At 40.3% G+C, this 10,853-nt stretch overlaps 1 pseudogene; it reads right to left on the reverse strand.

The window, feature by feature from the left end:
• Positions 1-235: 235 nt before the first annotated feature.
• On the reverse strand, positions 236-5,086 carry LOC117720455 (protein SET-like; annotated as a pseudogene).
• Positions 5,087-10,853: the final 5,767 nt, after the last annotated feature.

Genomic DNA, 10,853 nt, shown 5'->3' on the forward strand with positions numbered 1-10,853 from the left:
TGAATTCAGAACAGGAGAGTGGAGATTATCTTACCATTTTATTTTGCTCAAGGTATTCCCCTAAAATAAACTGAGAGTCATGGTGTTGAGAGGAGAGAGACCTCAGAAACAGGATGACTGGGCTCAAGACGAGGCAGGGAGAAGGCAATGACTGCGGCTTGCTCCCAGGGCCTGAAGAAAATTAAAAAAAAAGAAAAAGAAAAGAAAAAAGGTTGGAATATATCAGTCCTCTATGCTAATCAGCCTCACCTACACCCTTCTCTCCTTCCTCTTCACAAACACCTTCACCTTCATCCTTACTCCCTTCTTCATTAATATCTTCCAATTCCTCATCATCCTTATCATCTTCCCACCTCTCCTTCATTGTATGTATTAGGAATCAAATAGCCTCTGCAAGGGATTTGGCCCTTGATGGCCTTTTCTAACATCTGCACCTACAGCAGAACAGTAACTAGATAACTAGGTAACTAGGTAACTAGGTAACTAGGTAGAGCTGTTCTCTGCCTCTTTATGCTGCTTCCTGCTGGCTTTATTCAATGCTTGACTTGAGCATTTTGTCAAATCCTTCCCTGATTCCCATTTGATTTCATTGAATTTTGAAGCCACATCACTACCCTCATTCAGATGAAATTTGTTGAAGAGAACTTTATTTTCTAAGTGAAGATTTTCATTGAAATAAAAATGTATTCCGTAGGCTGATTTAATGTCTTGAGATTCTGTCATTTCAACTCTGGTCAAATAATACAGAGTCTTCCTCCCCAAGCAGTGCAGACACTTGTGGATGGTTGATCAATGTTATCCTAAAATTTGGGATTTTGGCCATCAGTTCTGACCTCTTTTGGGGAAAAAAATGGCTGGTGGAGTTCGTTATATTTTTTATCTACTTTCAGAATTTCCTCACTGGCCTGTTCTTTAAGTCTATTTTATTTTGTACTTCTTTGGTATGTTCAATTGTTTCCTGCTGTTATTTTTCTCCTCTTGACAAGCAGGGAGAGACAGTGTCCCCCAGCTTCCCTCTAGGAGCTGGTCTGAGTTTCTTGGCCTGAGGCAGGAACAGACTGTTGCTTCCAGACCCTAGGGCAAGGCAGTGGCAGGAGCCAGAGGCAGGGCCAGATATACTCTGCTAGAAGAAACTTGCAGGAACTAGTAATTTATTCTCATTAACTTGTTCCCAGTGCTCTTTTGAGGTGGTTACTTTTTACATTTTCCTAGTTATCTTTTAAAGCAGGATATTTAAATGAGATTGTTTTAATTAATATTATTTAAATTTAATGTAGTCAGTTTTATTGTAATCGGTGCCTTAATTGTGCCTGATAGATTCCTATAAATAGGCTATTTACCAATATGTCTTAAAAATTCTGAAATGTCAAGTGTGATTTTCTACTTTAATCTAAGAACTGTATGACATTGTAAAGTTATATTTCCAGGTGGAGGGTCTTCACCTATCTAGTGTGAGCATATGGCTTACAGTCTTGCGATCTGGGATATATTTGTTTATCTTACTGTGTTGACACAGTTTTCTCTGTGAGTGATGTATGTCTGTTTTCACTGAAATGACCTGAGCATTCGGGGCACAATGTGATGTTTCATAAGTGTTTACTGTTCTTGCTTCTCTTGTTGTTGCTGAGTTTTGAAGGTTGTTCTTTCTTTGTGAAGATAGGGCTTTTGGTAATTTGTAGCTGCCAGCATTAGAACTCATCCATTCATCCTTGTGCTGTCTCTGTGGCCTGCACCTGTGTTGTCGGAGGCCCAGGTCTTCCGTTTTGTTCGCATTTTTTTCTAGTATAACTTTGCTTTTTCTTGTATCTTCAGCTTTTATAAATCACCTTAAGTATGTCTTGTATTTAGCAATATACTTTGCTTCCTTGTGAGTCAATCTGAGCGTTTCCAAACACTTCACTACTATTATTATAAAAGCAAATGTGTGCTTATTTAAATAGGACAAATGGGATCTACTCAACATGCAAAGAAAAGTCGCAAACACTTCTGATTCTGCTCTACAAGGACAACTGCTATTAGCATTATGCAATTTCATTTAGTTAGATTCTGTCCCTCAGAAAGTGTGTTATGAAATATTTCTACTTTATTCATCACTATTTTAAAAAAGCATTATTTTTCAGGGCATAAATTGCATTTTATACATTTTATACGTGTTTTCAGAACTGCCAACCTCAATATATTCACCTTTTCTGTGTTCCCACACCTAGTTATTCAGAATGCCCACTCGTGGAATTATACTGACGTTCAGATTAAAGAAAACACTCCTGTTAGATTCTTGCACTGAAAGTGTCAGTCTAACAAAGGTTGTTGTTATGCAGCATATAGTCTCTTCTCTGCCCTGTCAACATGAGTGGGATGACCATGTGACCTAGGCTTTAAACTTGGAATGTTGTAATGAAAAGAGGGCTCTTACTATTTATCTCAAGACGATAGACTTAAAACAAGGGTGTTTTGGATAATCTTGTTCTATATGTACCATACATATGTGGGCCTCCGTCTTCAGGACACCTGTAGGGTGCTGTCTGTCTGCCTGCCTGTCTGTCTGTCTGTCTGTCTCTGCCTCTACATCGCTGTCTCTCTTTCTGTCTCTCTATTCCCAAGTAAATGTGTGTGTGTGTGTGTGTGTGTGTATGTCTGTCTGTCTGTCTGACTCTTATCTAGCTAGTTGACCATTTCATAGAATTAGACGGGACTCTTCTGCTTGCGATCAGCATTGACTTCATCTTGATGTTTTTCAGATTCTATTTTGATCTTTGAGATGAATGCAAACAATTTGAGTGAATCTTAGGAACTCACCCATGTTAGTGTGGCTGGAGAAATCAGTGGTTAAGAGTTCTTGCTGCTCTTGCATACAACCCAGGTTTGGCTCCTAACACCCACATCAGGCAGCTCACAACTGCCTATAACTCTAGTTCCCAAAGAGCCAACATCCTTTTCTGGTGTACATAAACTCACGCAAGCACACATGCATACACATAAACTTAGACAGAAAGAATACTTTATCTCTGCTTTGCATCCTCAACATTGTACTTATTTTCTTGAAACGATATGTTTAGCCCCTTCCTCCAATACTTAAATGATCTCAGTCATAATCTTGTTCTCTTCTACTCTGCAGCCACACTGAGATATTTACAGTAGTAACAAATGTTTCTTTGTTTGAGGGATGTCTTGGAGCTCAGAGTTGCCAGACATATTGATATTGGTGATTACTGCATATTCAGCTTCATAAACCACATAGTCTCTTCTATATAGAATTTTTTTTTTTTAAAAAAAGATCATATCAGTTTATGGTTACTTGGCCTAATGATAGCACTAATAGTTAAAACACCAAAGATTAGCAAGAGCAGTAGAACATGGATAGGCCAGCTCTTCCAGATGTTGGCTGGGCATCTGTACAAGAGCCACAGCTCATGATGTTGTAGTTTAGCTTCTATTGAGGAAGTCTCCAAAAATGTTCTTATTGGAGCATATGGGCACAGCCAGTAAATTGAGATCATGAAAAAATTTCTCCAAAGAGTCGATCATACCACAAAACACAACATTCATTTATCAAAATGGGAATGAGCTGGTAAGAAAAAAAGAATCTACAGGGGGTTTCTGGATGTTGAGGGAATGTGTTTCATATATTTAAAAGTATCAGAGGAGGAGGCTAGAGAAATGGTTCAGTGTTTAGGAGTTCTTCCATATGTCTTGATTCCCAGTACCCACATGGTGACTCACAACTGTCTGCAACACCAATTCTAGAGGCTCCAACACCCTCTTCTGACTTATACTGGAACCCAGCAGGTTTACATGTGGTGTACATATATACGTGTGGGCAAAACCCACATATACATAAATAATAGTTATTAAGTATCAGAGAAAACAAAATAGGTATCTTGTATCCCAAATAACCTTGATGACTGACCTTGTCTTAAAGTTCCTATTGCTGTGATAAAACACCACAACCAAGGCAACTTACAGAAGGAATTTGTTTGGGGTTTACAGGGCCAGAGTGACAGGAGCATATCACCATTATGGCAGGAGCATGGCAGCAAGCAGGCATGGATGGTACTGGAGCAGCAAGTGAGAGCTCACACCCTGACCTGCAAACAGGAAGCAGAGAGGATACATTGGGGATGGCAAGAGACTTTAGAAACCTTTAGCCCACCCCAGCGACACACTTCCTCCGGCAAAGCCACATCTTCTAATCATTTTCACATAGCCTCTAACTGGGGACCAGATTTTCAAATATCTAAGTCTGTGGGGGGTTTTCTCCTTCTAACCACCACAGGCCTGACTTTGCATTGCTTTCCCACTGCTTCAGGAAAGTCTCTTCACTTGAGCAGATACCTCTGCCCAAAGACTGAACTGTGGGGAGTGGAAGAAGCCCTGAGCATGTGGGGTGCAGAGTGGAGGTGTGTTGCTGACTCTTGATGGGCATGGTCCCATCAAGGACCCTTGCCTCAGACCTATGGAAGCATGCAGTTTCCTCCCAGGGGGAGGCTCAGGTGTGGATGTTGATAGTGTGTGCAAAAAATATCTACCTACCCTCTCCCACGTCCAATGACTGCTCCTTTAGAGAGTGCTCTTCATGAGATTAGCTGAGCCTGACTTTTTAATCCTGCTTGTACCATAAACCCTGCTTGCTTATCTGCGTGTAATAACCTTGCCTGCCTGTTCCTGCTATGTACCATAAACCCCGCCTCCTTGTTCATCTGTATATAAAACCCTGCCTGTTCATTCAGTTACAACAATGCACTGACTCCATCCTGTTATTCAATTGTCTATAATAAGCACTCTGAGCTTCTCCATCAGACAGCCCAGTCTACCTGATCCCAGCCTTTTCTGTGTCTGTGTGTCTTTGTATGTTTGTCATTTCTTCATTCCCTCACCATCAGCCCAGTTAGGTCTATCCCTGTGCTGTGTAATGATGCAGCATTGAGAATCAACGATTTTATCTTCACAACATAGGATGAATACCATAAAAATGCTGACTAATTCTACGGTTCAAGATCAATGCACTGCATTTGACAGCAGCAATCTTGTCCGAAGCGTAAGCAACAGCAGTGGTGCGTGGCTTGGTGTTAATACAGAGACCAGTCATGGCTCTGCCATTGTTTTTGCCCTGATAGTGGAAATTATCAAGGTTCTGGTCCCATGATGATATTTCAGCACATCAAAGCTAGGCTCTGTGATTTTGAACATCTCACCAAGACGTAGACAGAATATTTTCAGTTCCTTCTTATGGAGCATCTAGGTCTTTTGACCTGCTTGGCTTATTAGAGGAACAAATTATCTAAACTTTGTCTAATCCTATATTTCACAACAAAAGTCACATTGTCATAGTAACTGTAATTGGCTATTTACACTATTGGTGACCATTTGGAATCTGTAAAGGTAACACAGCACCAATGATCAGTTCTACTCACGGGAGTCATCTCAATATCAACCCCATGTTTCTTCCACATGACTCAAAACAGGCTAATGGCTCATTAGAGACAGACATAGGCTCTAGAGCTATTCCCATATTCACCGAGCTTATAATTTCAACATACAGAACATGGACACAGATTTCCTGCTTCCTACTGCTGTTATTCTTTAGAGTTTGGTAAAATGAGGCTCTTCACGCTTGCAGCCTAGCTTTCCCTTCTCCTCCCGTTTTGGAATTTTTCTGAAGTTGAACTAGCAGTGGCTTGGATGCCTTCTGATGACTGGTCAACAGTGGGGCTGACAAGAAGAGCCTTTGGAAATAACACAGAATGAGAATTCGTGACACACACTTGGGAAATAACTGTCCTGTAACCAGGATGTTGACTTTAAGCCATGAGTTCTTATCTTAATTTCCTGTGGGATCAAAATTTTATCTTCCAAGGAAATGATGTTTTTTTTTTTTTTAGTGTCTAAAATAAATTACAGACCAACGTTGGACAGTTTTTATAAACTCTGGGTACTTGGCTTTGTGCAGAGGCTTAAGCTCTCGTCTCTAGTGCCTTTTGGAATGAATAGGTATGATGTAAGTTCCTTGAGTGACAGTTCTCAAGGAACAAAAGAAGTACAACATCAGCTTTCTTACAAAGTAAAACTGTAAATGATTTTTAATAGTTCCAATAAAGGCCAATTATTTGTGAGCCAGTGGTTACTAATGCCAGCATTAAGATATTCTCTCTTCCCTAAGCTCCAGGAGTGAGTACCATATACATTTTCCTGAGGGGAGGGCTCAGTTTTGTTACTATTTGTTCTGTTTATCCCAAGTGAATAATGACATGTATTGTCTGTTTAAATGCTTTTGGGAATTTTGGATAATCTAAAATTATAATACCATGCTTAAACTTTCTTATGAATTAATTTCAACTGAAACTGCCACTGGACTCTTGTATGTGAAGTCATTTTTATAGTCTGTTACTTCTGTGAAAAATAAGAAAACAAGATATAGGCATAGACAAGGACCTTCTGAATAGTCAGTCACTCAGAAAATAAAGCTAACAATTCACTAGTGGGACCTCATAAAACAGTGGCTCTCAAGATTCCTGATGTTGCAACCCTTCAATGTAGTTCCTCATGTTGTGGTGACCCCCAAACATAAAATTATTTTTGTTGCACTTTGTAACTGTAATGTTGATACCGTTATGAACTACAGTATAAATAACTGTGTTTTCCCTTGGGCAACCCCTGTGTAAGGGTCATTTGACCCCCAAAGGTGGTCATGACTCACCGGTTGTGAACCACTGTCATAAAATTAAACCACAAGTGAAGGAAGCAGTTGTGTGAAGTGACTGTTTATAGAAGCAGTCAGAGTAGAGAACGATGAATAAATGCTTCTAAGTTTGTTTATTTTGTACAGTCCAGGGTCTCAACTAGGAAGTGGTGTCACCCATGGAAGGCAGGTTTTTTGTTTTTTGTTTTTTTGTTTTTAACCTCAGTTAAAATAATCAAGAAAATCCCTTACCGGCATCCCCAGAGGAGCATCTCCTGTTGACAATTAATACTACCTATCACAACCCCACCTTTTATTAAAATGAGACTTAAAACTAACAATTTAAAGTAAAAATCTCCACCTCTTGTTCTCATCAGTACATCACCATGGTATAAGGTGCATCCAACCCAACTTTCAAAATGTAAGTCTTTAAAAATTTCAATACTGTCAAAGTCCAAAGTCTGTGAATTATGAGGTTCTATAAATGTAAAAAGTAAGTTACATACTTTGAAAATACAACAGCAATAGCTAAGCTACAATACAATACAATAGGTATAATACAAGACAATAGGTAAACATCCTATTCCCAAGGGAAAGATCCCAGGCGTATTGAGAAACAGTCATACTAAATCCTGAAGTTCTAGTCCTTGCCCTCTGCTGCTCTAGGACAGACACATAGTCTTTCCTGGGCTGGCTCCATTCCATGACTACAGCTTCCTTCGATGCATGTCTGATGGTCTTGGATCATGCAAGGTAAACTAAGCTGGGGGTGACTTAGTTATCTCTGTCTCTATATTAAGCGCATATATGGAATTTTGCTTTTGTGGGAGTTTTTGTTGTCATTTTGCACTGGAATTAGACCTAGGGCCTTGCACATGCCCAACAAGTGTTCTCACTGAGCTATGTTAAGGTATGAGGGAGAGAGGCTGAAATCTTGAAATTTAGCTGTGGAAATCTGAGTTAAATTTCCATCCTTATGCTTAATTTCATCTATATGTTTAAAAAAATTTATTCTGGGTGTAAAAACTACGCTAAGATATCTCTCTCTCTCTCTCTCTCTCTCTCTCTCTCTCTCTCTCTCTCTCTCTCCTTTCCTCCTCCTCCTCTAACATCTATTGTGAGCTGGATAATGGACTGAAAGGAAGGAAGGGAAGTAGCTACTGCTTATTACTTTTAATTTTTTTAAAGGCTCAAATACTTCTTTCTGTGCTCTTATAAGTGTCTCTACCCAGAAGGCAAATTGAAGCTTTTCAGGGAGACTCCATTATCTGGATTAACCTATCCTGTTTCCAGTTAACTCTGTCTCCCTCTGACTGCAGAGAACACTCAGTAATCAGTGGTTGATCTCGACCCGTGATGGAGCTCTGATCTGACCATCTCCTGAGTTTTTATCTGGAAATAGACATTAAGGCCGTCCACTTAGTCACTAGAAGGAAATGAACACGGAGATACAGAATGGCTTAGGAAATTACCAAGTTCAGCCAAGAATAATTCCCTGAAGTCCCTAACTCAGCTTCTAAGATTCAGAGGAATCTTAGAATAAGACTAAGAACAGGAAAATACAATGGGAGAGTAATGGAAGAGACATTTATGTAGCTCTCAGTGTGTTCCAAGATATTGTTCCTAAAATGTCTTAGAGGGGAAATAAAATGCATTTTCAAAAGTTCTTCCCCCACCCCCACCCCAAACCAGTAGTTTAGCACACAGCTGTAACCCTGGTGCCTGTGCAAGAGAAGATCAGGAGTTCAAAGTCCCTCTAGATGACACACTGAGGTGGATATCAGCCTGGGCTTCATGAGATCCTGTCTAAAGAAAACCACTCCCCAAAACCCCCAACACAAACAAAAAATAAAAACAGTTTTTTTCCTACTTATGTAGGGCAGTTGAAAATTTGCTCATAATTTCATACATGAACACAATATATTCTGATCATTTCCAAGCTCACTCCTTACCCCTAACTCTCCCAGAGATCCCGTTCCCATATAATGTCTTTTTCTTAAAAGAAGAAAGAAACAAATAGTGGTATCATTAGGTTTTGTGCGTATCACATACAGTATCATCTACAGTGAAAAAAATCCGACTTATCAGTGAACGCTGCTTTCCCAGTTAGAAAATTCAACTTTAATTTGGCAAATGAGATTTCAGAGGGCGCTGTATACAGATCAGCAAGCTTGCCAGTAGTAGAAACCCCGCAGGCAAGCAACGTCTTTTATAATTTATACCATTCCATTATTTATGAATACTTTTGTCACCAGTTGGGAATAAGACCTCAGACTGAAGACATGATGAATTTTCTGTTGTGATAAATGATGCCCATGTGTAACATATCTGGTTCCACATGCACTGCTGTCTGAATTTTACCTGCTTTGTGGGGAAAGAGTGAGACACACATGTTTTCCCTGCTTCAAACTTTAGGGATGGTCATCAGTATCTGAAACAACAACAACAACAACAAAAAATTAATTATGCAAAGCAAAGAAGAGGGACAATCTGAGCAGACAACAGGTTCCTAAGCCTTACTAGAATATTTTGGGAATGTACCACCCACTGAGACCTCTACTGACTTTCTCCCACAAAGGAACCTACTGCACAGAGCCTAGAGAAAACATATCTCTTCTGTTCCAATATATAACATGTTGTTACTACTCAGGAGCTGGGTCCCTACCCAGTATTTAATTTAGGAGCCAAGATTAATGTTGCCGCTCACATGCAGGAAGCACTAAGTGCTCATTACACATATAATGAGGCTCCTGGAGCAGAAGTTAACTATAGAGATGGGTGGGAAATGAGGTTCAGTGTGCTCTAAGGTAAAGACTCAGGCTCTAGGACTCGGAAGTGCTTACAAAAGCTGCCTCTCTTGGAAGCTTCGAGAGCTCCATTCTGACTTAGGGAAAGGCAGCCGATAAATCACATTCTCTCATGTGTCCAATCCCTTCTTGCTCTGTCCACAGCCTCACCTCTCTTTTCTGTTCCCCATAGCTCCATATGCCTGTTTCACTCTGTCCCTTGGGAACACGGTGCAGTCCAGGTCTTCTTGGGTGGTGGCCATAAGACATGGGCAGAAAGGCATAGATCTGCCCACACTCGCAATGCTAAGCCATCACTCAGGTTAAGGGGAAAGAGGGCTCTTCATTCAAGGATGTGAATTGAGGAAACCAAACCCTTCAACCACCCTTACCTTTTTGTTAGCTCTTTTTTTTTCAGCATTTAAAATTTCAACACCAAAAGTTCCTTTATGGGATGCAGATAGGTCTCAGTGGTTAGGAGCACCAGCTACCCTTCCAGAGGACCCTGGCCTACTCCCGTCACCCATGTGGTAGTTCACGACCATATGTAACTCAGGTTCTTGGTATAAAGAAATAGTGAGATCATGGCCAGATGGGACCAACCATTGTAATTCATTCTAGCAGAAGTCAGAATGAGATCAGAGACACAGGAGAGGGAGTTATCACCCATGAGAAGGAAAGCAGAAAAGGGAGGTGAATCTTTGGCCAGACAGGGGTGGGGTATGGACACAGGAGACTGTGACTTGTTAATCACCTCAGCAGTCAGCTCTTTTATTAGGTTCTTTTCTGCTTTCAAACTACAGCTATAAATATTTATTATCATTTTATGACCATGAGTACTTTGCCTGCACATATGAACCATATGGCTGACAGAGGCACCAGATCACCTAAAACTGAAGTTAAAGACAGTTTTGAGCTGCCATGTAGGCACTGGGAACTCAGTGAGATCAAGGCCAGGTAGGAGCAACCACTGTAACTTATTCTAGCAGGAGTCAGAATTGCAACTCTTAGCTGTCTCTCCAGCCCCTTGATGGACATTTTTTGAATGAACTTTCTCTACTAAAACTACATTTTTAAGTATGTTAAATTCTTTCTTCTTTTAGGTTAATTTCTCTTTCGGTCTTCACACTGAGTGTGGCAACAGAACTCTGAATGACTGGTACTAAAAAAGTCTCCCTATACAATAGCCTTGCCACTTTTCAGAGAATTCAACTTTCTCAAAAACGAAGACATTCTTTAGCATAATGGAGGGGTGTTATGCAGCAGAAACTTCCTAAAGATGATGCATTAAGGCATCATTTCACCAAGCGCTAGTCCAGCTCTGGGTATTGTGCACAGAGAACACAAGAAAATAGCTCCGAGGGTGGCAATAAAAACTCGCAGCATTCTGT

This window comes from Arvicanthis niloticus, chromosome 15, assembly GCF_011762505.2.
Source record: "Arvicanthis niloticus isolate mArvNil1 chromosome 15, mArvNil1.pat.X, whole genome shotgun sequence".
NCBI lineage: Eukaryota > Metazoa > Chordata > Mammalia > Rodentia > Muridae > Arvicanthis > Arvicanthis niloticus.